Source organism: Neopelma chrysocephalum, unplaced genomic scaffold, assembly GCF_003984885.1.
Source record: "Neopelma chrysocephalum unplaced genomic scaffold, ASM398488v2 Primary Assembly neopelma1_24, whole genome shotgun sequence".
NCBI classification, from domain to species: Eukaryota; Metazoa; Chordata; class Aves; order Passeriformes; family Pipridae; genus Neopelma; species Neopelma chrysocephalum.
In genome coordinates this window covers 22,281,959-22,293,960 of record NW_020897693.1, presented here as the reverse complement: position 1 = coordinate 22,293,960, position 12,002 = coordinate 22,281,959, and the positions used below count along the sequence as shown (strand labels likewise).

The 12,002-nt window shown below is 46.0% G+C and overlaps 1 protein-coding gene across 1 annotated transcript in view; it reads left to right on the top strand.

Moving 5' to 3' along the window:
* The window catches only part of SUSD6 (sushi domain containing 6), a 106,102-nt gene that overhangs the window by 540 nt on the left and 93,560 nt on the right, over nucleotides 1-12,002 (top strand). Inside the window, exon 2 of the mRNA XM_027707879.1 lies at nucleotides 799-936. The gene's annotated coding sequence lies outside the window, so the exon portion shown is untranslated. The remainder of the gene's footprint in view (nucleotides 1-798; nucleotides 937-12,002) is intronic.

Here is a 12,002-nt window from a genome sequence, read left to right as displayed (position 1 = left end):
CGGCGCCGGGCCGGGCCGGGGGCAGCGTTTTGGTTGTTGGGGGGTCTTCCTGGCTCGGGCGGCGAGCGAGCGCCCGGCCCGCCTCGCATGTGTCATTCCCTGCAGGCGTCCCCCTCCCCGCGTGCGCATCCTTGCATCCTGCTCTGCACCTGGCCCTCCGAGCGCTTATCTTTCCCTGCAGACCTTCCCCATAGGAGCAGCACTTTCACGGTCGTGCCCTCCGTTTTGCACTGTGCCCGCACACAAACAAGCCCGTCTCTATTTACCGTTAATATAGGCAAGGATAAAAGTGATGTAAGAAGGAGGAGGGGATGCTAACCCAGTTTTACTGAGCCACAGGGAGATGAAGGTGCCTGTCTTGGACTGCCTAGGGAATTCAGAGCCGGAAAGGAATGGTACAGCTCTCAGATTTCAGCTCAAAGCAGTTTCCATCCATGAAATCCTATTCCCTTTAGTGCTAATGCAAGGTATTGCTTGATGCAGGGATGTGTCAGGCAATACAGTACACCTTTTTGGGTACCTACTCTGAACATGGTGCTTGCAGTTACTTTGAAATATCCCCTGTTTCTACAAGGTTCCTGGGCTCAACAGCCTCAGTGGAGTTGAGAAATGCTCTGCTCTGGAAATATCAGTCAGCAAAAAGAGGATCATTGCTGCTTGTGGAGCTGCAGAGCATCTGTGCCACATAGTGGAGCAACTCTGATTTTGTCAGGCAGAGGACTAGAGTAGTCAACGCACCATTAGCCACTGTGTTATGAATTCAAAGTTTTTCAACAATTTCTTGTTTAACTTCTATAGGTGCAGCTTACTATGCTTTACTTTAATAAGGAAGGACATGGCATTCACCAAAGGACTGGCCCAGGACAAGGATACAGAGGAACAGAAGAACACCAAAAAGGCCTGAGGAGTTCTTGGGATAAAGCTGAGGAGCTGCAGGTTGGTTGTGATTTCATATTGTATAGGCAAAGACGCTGAACTGTGCTCATCCCCATGCTGATGCGTACACAGAGTAATGATGCATCTACAGCGGGTGGGCAAATTCCACCAATAAACCATATGGGCTAGTCTGATCTCATTCATTCATCATCATGATAGTTTGCAGGGGATGGTTATAAAGCTTGGTAATTAGTTACGTGAAACATCCTCAGTCCAGGGAACAGCTCTCTGTTGGGGCTAACCATTCATACTTGCTGTAGCACTGTAGCCGTGACTGTGCTCCCTCCTCATGGGAAATATTAAGCTGGTAAGCATATATGCCAGGTAAGGTGTGAGCTTCTCCAAATTTCTGGCAGGTGGCTATTTCAACCTTCATTGGGACTGTATTTGGGCTTTGATCTCTTCAGGTTTCCTTGTCAATCTTTGGGGGCCTCATAAGGAGGTGGTCTCCCAAAGGCAATTAAAAAGGGATTAATCGGGAGTTTTTTAGAAGCAGCTGGATTTGACTTTAGGAGACATTAACACACACTGTCCAAACATGGAATCATATCCCTACCTCATGAAAAGTAAAGGAGATTTGGATGGGGCAGGAGGATATGACTGGATGAGTTGAAGAGGATCACTGCTACTGAGTCATTTTCCCAGACACAATTATAAAACCTAATTCTCTGTTGGCCAGGTATGTCTAGAAATCTATGTGCTCAGGTGGAGCAGTGCTATAATGTTACGTTCCTGCTTTAATAAACATTTTCCTGCTTTGCATCACTGCTAATGATAGCAAGAAATGCAGGACAGTGGAAAATTGGGACTACAGATTGTGCACGTGGAAATATTTTTATCACTTCAACAAATTCTTCTGTATACCTTTCATTGCTCATGTATTAATTACTTTCTTCCCATCCAGATTTAAAGCTGCCCATACCTGGATTCTTCCCTGCTCTTCTTGTGAGAGCTATTTCACAACCTATTGCAGCTCATTGGTAAAATCTTGTAAGTCACTTTGTGCTTTGGTTTTCCCACTCTTTGTTTTATCTTCTCTAGTAAGTAATTTGCACTCTCTCCTGCTTGAGCATATGCCTACAAATGTTTGTAAACTGTTTCCATATCCCCTCAGAGACAAGGAACTCATACTGTCATCACAAATCAATGCCTTGTAGTTGCACAAGGAGCTATCACCTTTCTTATCTCCTCCCAGTGTGTCAGGCTCTAATGGTAGTCACAGCCCTGAACAGAGCAGTGGGCTCCTGCCCAGCACTTACCTCTGTGCTGCCTTGGCATAGTAGCTATGTGCACAGTCCTGGTGCCTGTGTGTTGCCTTTCTCCTCTCTAACTAATCTCTTAGTGTCCCCTTCTCTGATTTTCTAGCTCTCCTAAGGTTAGATCAACACAATTTGACTTTCCAGAACTCTTCTCCCCTCTGCCAAGAGGAACTTTAGTTAGTGAATTATTATTCCTTGCTAAATAGCTTTTGTTTTCCAGGTTGAATCCTGCCTTCATCCAATTTGCAATTTCTACTCTGTCTCAGGCTGCGTTTACACTGTTGTTGGGAGGATCCCGACCTAGCTGCTCAAGCTCTCAGCCTACTCTCTCTGTTTAGACTCTTCCCGGTTTTGCACTGGAATATTCCTGCACCTTCCCGAGCCCTGAGAATAGGGGGAAAGTGCCTTGGGGAGAGGAGAGTAAGGAGCCCTCTGACACAGCTTTTGCTGGCATCTCCTAGGCATAGTGTCCTTCTCTTCCTAGCTGCTGCTGGAGTACAGGCACCAAGCATCTGCCCAAACATGTCCCTTCCCTGCCCAGATACAGCTCCTGCACCTCTCCTAGCACACACCAGAGCCTCTCCAGCACAACCTTCCTCTGCCAGCCGGATGGTTTAAGCACTAGTTTAAGACTTTATTGAGGCACTCAATCTAAGCTCTTACTGATTCCCATCGCCATTATACCCTTGGTCCCTTTCCTCTGAATAGCCACTTGTCACATGCCATAATCCTTTGTTTACAGTCCTGCAGCCCATCCACTTGAGTGACTTTGCAGCCTGCTAAGTGATAATGCTGAACATAAAGTTCCATGAGACTTTACACACTGAGCTTGCCTGATAGCCAAGGTCCAAAACCCAGCATGCCACAAGGTCAGTGTAACAACCTGACAAAAGCCAAAGTTCTTCTCTGTGAGATTTCACTGTTGCCTCCTTTTATACATCTTTGACTTTGATCTTTGTCACTCTGTGCTTCTTCTCTGCCACTCCTAGCACTGCCTGGCTTTCCCTTCCTCCTTTGGCAGCAGGATGGGCATTTGCTCTCCTGCTGCCACAGACTGCCTGCTGAGGAGATGCAGGCAAGGCCTCCCTCCTCCCCTGGGACATAGGTGCTGTTCTTCAGCCCCCTTCCAGGCTGCTCCTGTGCAGTGAAGAAACAGCACCCTGAGCAACTTCAAAGTATCTGCCCAAAGCCAAGGCACTGTCCCCACCACTCACAGCCCAGAGGCTCTGCTTAATGTGTCATCTGTGGCTGGGCCTCAGCCACTTCATGTGAGTCTCTAGGGAAACAGAGCTTCTGGCTGGGGCAGATGCACAGAGCAGGGAAGCAGAGAAGAGAGGGGATGAGAGGAGGTAGCTGGGGATGGCGACATATGGTAAGGGGCAGTGCAGAGGGCTACTGCCAGAAGCCAAATGTTTGGCAGCCACTGGGAACAGACTTGCACTACAAATACTATATCCTTCACTCTAATATAAAGCTGGAGTCTAAGGCCAGTGTGCTGACAGTGAGTTGTTATTTGTGTTCATCTTGCTGGGTAACACCATAGTGTATGGTGTTTACTGTCTCATCAAAACCAGTTAGTCCTCAGTAATGAAAAGGTTTTGTTGGTCCCTGGTTGAAAGGATTTGCAAAGAGTTGTCTCTCTGTGTATTAAGGACTGGAAGCAGTGTTGCTGCATGGATGCTGTCTTGGGGTCAGACTGAACAGCTCTCTTGTATTTGGGAGAACCTATTCAATTACCAGGGCTGTTTGAAGAAAAAAATATGGTAGGCTGGCAAAGAACATGAGGGGAAAAACCTTGTCACTGCATATTTCCATGGAAACAAGTATAGATGTGAGAGAAGATTTAATTTGCTTCTAGGGATATTCTGTTGCCAGTGGTTATTTCTGGAGAAATTAGAATACTGGCATATTTTTGCCCAAACCAAATCCCAGATGTGGCTGTTGAGCCTCATGCACTCAGTTCTTCTGGTCAGGCTTGGCTTTTTATAGAGCGCTCATGGGTCGTGAGGGAGTTACAGAGCCCTTGCACATAGTGATAGATTTGGCCCCAAGGGCATAGAGCAAACTTAAGATGAGGTAAATGGATACCTGACATTAGTATGAGGATGTCTTTGGTATGAGAGGTCAGAGTACACCACTGGAGTGATCTATGCAGGACGACAAACTACATGTCCATGAACTGGAAATCCATATACAAATAGTGCAGTGACCCAAAATAGTCTCTAATAAGCAAGTGCCATTGAATGTAAACTCAACAGGAGTTGTAACCTAATGCTGGTTACATTTTCAAGCTGAAGCTGAAATGCAATTATATTCCATTCATTTACTTGGAAACTGTTGGTTTTGAGCAAATGATCAGTCTTGCATTCTGCTTCAGTTTCCAAGCTGCGCTATTTATTCTAGCACAGCCTGGAAATCACAACATGAAGCTATTGAAGAACAGTGGGAAATATGACATTGCTGGTGATGCTCTTCAGGGGAAGTAAAATGCAAAGTGTAATCAAACAGAACACACTGTCAGATTAAGACTGGAGATTTTAAATTATTTTAGTTTTAACTAATCTGAGGTGTTTATTAGCTGAATAGTAAGATTCTTTCTCTTTTTGTATGATTTCTACCTTCACCACTGCTTGGATTTTATCAGTTAGGTATTTTTAGAACTGCAAAAATCTCACATCACTCTTCCTTCCCCTGCCGGAAGCCACATCAGAATGTAATATTCTAGGATATCGTATTTAATGTTTCGGTCTAAATATGAGCTACTTTTCCATTCCTAGATTGTACTTAGTTTTGCCTGGTGGTGCTGTGCCAAGGAGCTGGCAGACAGAAGGAAGAGATTTGCTGTTTGCTTCTACTCTCGTCTGGGAGTGACACGCAGCAGGGAGCATGAGAGAGGGGTCAGGAATCAGAGTTGGCCCCTTGTTTTGTTATCCATACACCTATGCTTATGGAGTGTAAAAGAGCTATATGGGGGCTTTGCACTCAGCCTGCATTGGTGTCTATCATGGCCTGAGGAGAAAGGCAGAGAGGTGTTAAAGCTGCCTACTTCCTGAATTCAGGAGAACTGAAAGACAAATATCTCACTCTTGGAGGCAGACTGAACATACATGGACAGAGTCACATCACTCACTCACATTAAGTCCAGCGAGGCGGTTGCCCAGGGCTGAATTGCCCCTGCTGTTTGAACGGTTTGACAGCAACCTGAGCTACCAACTCTGCCTTAACTGCAGCCACAGCCCCTTATGAATAATTCTACTTAATTACAGGTGAATGTCTGAAGCTGAAGCCTACTACTTATAATGATAGGATTACGTTTATATTCCTCAAATTATACCTAGACTTTGGAGGGGATAAACTCTATTATTCTTCTGCAGCATGAGCTGGGATTCTGAATTATTTAGGCATCAGAGAGCACCTGTCCAGAACCCCAGAGACCATATCAGTTCCAGTGCAGTTCAGACCCCATCATCTGAATTCCACATCCACAAAACCTCCCCAGGACTGGAAACTGTTCTACCTGAAGAATGAGAAACTGCAACTGGAGACACTGCCAAATAGATTTTTCCTTTCCATTGGGCTGATATCTGGGAATAAAGCCAGCTGGAAGACTGCTGGAAGAAAATCTTGCTAACTCTGATCATATTTGCAATCAGTTTTTATGCCAGATGTTGCCTCAGAAAATATGAAAGTCAGCAGACAGTAGTTTTAATATGCAGCTTTGCAACTTGAAGAGAGCTGAGTTTTATATAAAGGAAAGAAAATGAAGTTTGTCTGCTTTCTTGAGGTGTACAGAGTCACTGTATGTAGCCAAACAATACAAAATCATGTGGAAAAAACAGATGGGAATCCAAGAAGTTAACAAATGCCCTGTAACAAAAACCTACTGTGTAATAGAAAGACTTCTACAGATACCTTAATTTTGAAGAATAAATCAAGAGATGCCTGACTTTCTTAATTTAATTTTCAGAATTGACAGAGGAGAAGCTGCGAGTAAATCAAGCTGCTTTTTGGGAAATCCTGGAACATGAAGTCATTGTTGGAGAGAAAGAAAGGTTGAGTACAATAGGTGTTAGACAGGTGTTAGACAGGGACAGTTTCTCTTCTTTGCTCTGTCACTTTGTTACTAAATAAATTATATGAGTGGATATCTATGGGATCTGTGCCTCCCTCTTCCATCTATGAAGAGGAATAATAGCACCCCCCAGGCAATGCATAGCCAATGTGATAATGAAGCAGTATGTTAAATATATTAGATAAACTTGGCAGCATGAGGATCTCAAGATGGTTGGAAAGTAATTTAAATTAATCACAGGATTTTATGGTGAAAGAGATCTTGTCCTTCATCCTCTATGAAACAGAATCCCACAGACAAGTGAGAGGGGGTCCCCTGTACCTCTTTACTGTAGCACATAGGCCATGATACAGCTACTGTATCACTGAACATATTAAAGGGGACAGGATGGATAGTTTCCCATAACAATAAGTTTTGCAGAATTGGTATTTCCTATATATGTATATATAGGTCAGATCCTGCAGTTTCTCTGCTTGAACTAACAGTTTCACTGGACTCAGTGATTTGGGTTTTATTGTACATTTTTTCTTTCCAACTCTCATGGTTTTTAGCACAGCGTAGGGATGAGATTCTTGAGATGGTGCTAGTACAGGTCCATGGCACTGAAGAACACCATGGTGAGATACCCATGCAGGATGTCTGCTGCACAGCATCAGTGTGCCCAGGCAAATTGTTCTGCTAGGATTGGGTGTAATTCTCTTGGACATGGGGTAAATGCTGATTGTAGGGCATCTCTGAGCTACCCAAATGAAGCAAATGCTAAGAAGGCAAATGTGATCTTCTGGTTTATTGGGCAAAGTATCTCTGGTAGAGGTGAGGGAGTACACCACTGGTTTGCAAGGTACTGAGGAGACCCTGTCTAGAACATTGTGTGTTATTCCAGTGTTGGGAAATCCTGCAGGCAAGACTCTAGTGTTAAGAAAGATTAGATTGAGACAGCAGGGCTAGTTAGGATGATCAGCGAACCAGTAAGGTAGTCTTAGGACAGGACACTAACAGTGCTTCTGTCTTTGAGCCTGTAAAATGAAATTTGAGACAGGATGTGGCAGACCTTTAAAAATATGCAAAGGACCAGGCAACTTGCTTAGCTGATGCCTTTCATATATCCTGCATTTTGTTGTGCTAACCCAGGGGCATGTCACAGTCAACCTCAGAAATGCAGACACTGAAGAAACCACTCCTGTGAAAACTAGGGTGGTTTGGTTGTTGACTTCAACATGAGCAAGACCTACAGGAAACTCCCTTTTCCTTGCTCTGAATATTTAGCCCTTAAGTGAAGTGGAATTAATACCATTGTGCTGTGTGGCTTGAATCTAGCACAACTGGAGCAGAAGTCAATTTGCTGTATTTGAAAGAAAATTAATTAAGGCCTCATTTGTTTCCCTGAGAGAGAAAAGCTCTGGGTAGTTTCCAGGAGATGATTTTTTTTAGCTTCTCTGCTACAGGCCTATATGTACAGAACAAATGTACAGCTTCAAGCCCCAGATCCCCATAAACTCCAGGTTGTGAGCTGAGTCTTTTGGCTCCCATGATGGCATGAAAGCCCTGACAGCTGCTCCACAACTGCATGTTGCATTTCAAGTCACAGAAAGAAAAAAATCTACTAGTGCAGTGAATACTTGTCATGGCAAGGATGATACTCATAGCCTGGTTTAGCCTTACCTGTCCTTCATCAGCAGGCTATAAACTTGAGTGCTCCAATAAGGTAGGAGGGTGGATGGTGTGCCAGGGTTTCTCTTTTATTGTTGTTTTTCCCATGTGGCTTCAGTAGTCTTTTGGAGATGAGCTGCTTTATTTACATCTACTGTGAATATTAATAAATGAGTAACGCCCTGCTAAACATGAAAAATGTGCATGGGTTCCAGTGTACACTTCCAGTTACCTGGAAGTGTAACCAAGGGCAAGCAGAACAGGAGATGTGTCTGGAAGGAAATAGGAAAAAAACAAAGCAAAACAGGAGAGATAAACTCAACAGGAGGCTAATGGGCTGTGGGAATTTTGGAAGCACTTAAAAATTGATTTACTCCTGCACAAACCCCATTTCTAACAAGTTGTCAATGAATAGGTCACAGAGGTGTTATCAGCAAAAAGGCAAAGGAGCAATAGTGTGCATGGCTGTCACGTATGCTAGAACCACACCTGGCATGCTGCCGGCTCTGAGGAACAAAAGGCATCTCTGGTGTGATTCCACCTGCTCTGGTGTGATTCCCACCTCTGGTGTGAAGCTACTAGCTTTCCAGGGCCAGGAGAGGGGTGGGGTTGGGTGGGAGGGGGGCACTGATGGAAGCAGCCAAATGTGAGTAGCTCTCCTGCATTTTAACAGTAAGAACTCACTCTCTGAGAAGAAAAAGTTTGTGAGAGAGTCCTCTGAAGCCAAAAAGTCTTTGATGACTGAGATGGGAGCTGAAGGGTCTGTGTAGCAGCTTGTCCTTGGAGTGAAACTGCCTCAGTCTTTTGGTTTGCTGGCTGGGCAGCAATGCAGAGGAGGGAGCAAATAGCATGGGGCAGGTACAGCACTCCCTCCTTGTCTGCAAGAGCACATAGTGCTGGGGAGGAGGAGATCACACAGGATGGTAACATTACCAGGGCTCATGGCCAAGGATGGGTTGTGTGACACCCTGAGATAACATTATATCTTAGGCTATGGTTTTTTTCCTCTGATAGTGCTTGGACTGTCATGAGACCTTTTCCAGCTGAGCACTGCCATCAGAAATCATATTTTATTTGTGGCTTTTCTCAGGAGTGAAATTACCTTGAAATTGGGGTCATGTGAGATGTGTCCTGAACAGACATTGATAACCTGTAAAGTTCGTCATGGGATGGAAGGGATGGGCAGGTGTGTGCAGGAGGGTGAAAGGTACCATTTCTTGTCACAGGATGTGAAGTTCTCCCAGGAGTTTGAAGGGCACGATGAGAATTTCATGTCTGGAATTAAAAATATGTTTCTTTTATCTGAATAATCCACCGGCACGTCTGGATCTGGAAGTCAGCAACTGTCCCTGTGGGGTCTATCAAGGCATGCAGAACACTGTGTATTTGCAAAACTATGAGAAATGATTTATATTGCTGTAAAATGTGTTCTCTAGCCCAGCCTCCACTGCCAGGTTTGCCAAAGGAACAAGGGCAAGACGTCTTGAGGGGTGTCTCAGTGCCCCCATATATGAGCTGCCCTTTCCCTCAGCCCTGTGCCAGTGAGCCTGACCAAATCCCATCGGTGTCTCTACCAGGAAGAAGTGTACTGATGGGCTAAGATGATGTGATGGTAATACTTCTTCTGTGGAGTAAAAGTAACATCCATAACCATCAGATGAGAAATTAATTGTTTAATTAGATGGGGCCGCACAAAATAAGCATGCTTTGACCTTCCAGTGAATTATGGCAGCTTTCATGCTTTAAAATTTCTACTACCCAAAGTGAAATGTTTCAATTAATTATTTATTTTAATTTCTATTCAAGCAACCTGAAAGTGAACATCAGGAAAATTGTGCCAAAATACCTTGGTTGAGACATTATGCTTTGTGCCTTGGGGAGAGGTGCTCTGATGGTGGCAGCTCCTAATCTTCCTTTATTGACATGTGTAATAAAGGCAAAATGTATCACCTCCCTGTCCAGAACCTGGAGCCTGACAAGAATGGAATCAGTAGGTCACAAGCACTGGGCTGGAGTTGTAACTGTTTTGCGGGCAATTAGTGGCATTTACTTCCTCTGAAGCATTGGTGGTTGGCTATTGCTGGTAACAAGATGTTGGATTAGACAGGCTGGTAGTCTGAGGCACTATGGCAAATCCAATGTAAAAGGCATTAGTTAAGGTCTGTGTGATACTTTGGATATAAAAGATAGTCTGTAAATGCTGATTTCTGTGATTCCATGATTTTAAAAAACCCATCATATTAGTGTATCTGAGGCCTCAAAGAAGAGCATAGTGTTTTTAATTATGCCTTTTGCAACCGGACATGCCTATCTCGTATTGGCCTTTTTAGCCACCAACGCACTGGCAAGAAACGTGGGTAGGAGCCCTTCCCAAATCTTCGTTTGCGAAGCCTAGCCATGATGAATATAGTTATAAAAAGAATTATGTATGAATGAGAATTAAGGAAACAAAGCATAGTACAGAAATTAAACCTCTAAATGTTTAAAAACATTAGCTGGTTGAACCTAAAAATGTGATGAACCAGCCCTCAAGGAGAGGTCATTTTAGTGAGAATTTGCGAGGAGTTGCACCTTTCTGTATTCATTTAATGACATAAGCAGAAGGAGCAGTCTGGCAGCCTCCTCACAGCTCTTTCAGAGGTACAAAGGTTTCTGAACTTTTCCTCCAGGTCCAGGACAGCTGCACTAACTGGTCAAACCACAGCAAAATGCAAAGGTGGAAGGGACAGAGTGAAAATACTGGCCTGTGTCCGAGATTTCAAAAAAGAGCAGCTGCGCGAATCAGCAGGTTTGTGTGCAGCTCTAGCTCCCGCTCTCTTCCTTCCTGCCTTCAGGCATGCTTTCCGGATGATGATGTAGTTTTTTTCCTGCTTTTTGGTTTTGAAGTGCTTACAAGGGGAGTATTTATAGGGAATGTTTCGTGGTGTACCATATTCATCTCCTACATCTGATGAAGTGATGGTAAGCCATTGGTAAGCTATAACCTATTATGGGCTTTTACTATGAATGATCACTGCTATTGCAGAAAAGTAGGAAAAGTAAACTTCCTTCCACCTCTTCAGCAGAGCTACATATGCTTCCTTCCCCATATAAGAGGGAGAACAGCTCACTATCCACTGCAAAATATGAATAATGTCGCAGATCTATAGAAGATAAGTGTTAATTCTAGGAATAGAAACGAAAGCTAAGAAAGGAATCCCTCTTGATTCCCTGAGTGCACTGTTGGATACAGAAATGTTGTCTTGGGAGAGGCTGTAAATAGCAGATGAAGAGAGAGGAGGCAGCAAGAAAGTGTAGAACATCCCCCTACACCTGCGTGTACTAAACCCCTGTGAACGTGCGACCTCCTGCAACAGCTCAGCCTTAGACCTTCCAGCCAACAACCTGGCTCTGCTGGTGCTGCACAGCAGGACTGAGCCAGCTGTGGCTTGTGCTCCCACAGGCCTGCCACCGGCGGGGTCCAGCCGGGAGGGGAAACGAGGGTCTGCCAGCAGGTGAGCTGGGGGGATAGGGCCAGGAGCAGGCTGGCAGGTAGGCGCCTGCTGCAGGAGCATTGGCGTGGCTTCTGTGCCGCTGTGGTGTGTCCGCGGCAGCGCGCCGATGGCCGAGCCTCTCCGCCGCCCACGGCGGAGCTTCTGTGCGCTCCACGGCACGGCAGAGGCACCGGGCGCCGCACCCGCGCCCGGGGATGAAGGGCTGACAGCAAAGAAGGAACGGCCCGGCTGTGCAGCGCCCTCCTCCCCTGCTGCTGCGGAGCCGCTCCTGCTCCGGCATAGAGCGGCAGATGTCGGACAGGGTACTCCAGCTCGGCTCACCGCCGCTGTTCCCCGGTGCCGGGCCGGCAGCGAGCGCCACGAGTTCGTGCGGCCGCACCGCCCCGCGGGGAGGGGGCTCGCTGCGTTCCCGCCAGCCTCCGCCAGCGACAGTCGCTGGTTGCGACTGGGCTTCCTCTGCTGAGCTGCGGCTCGTCAGTCGGCAGCGGCGCCAGACCTCGGCGCCAGACCTCGGCGCCCTGGGCCCGCCCCGCCGCCCCCCACAGCGGGCGACACGAGCCCGGCCCGCAGCGCCCCCCGCCGGCCGCCCCT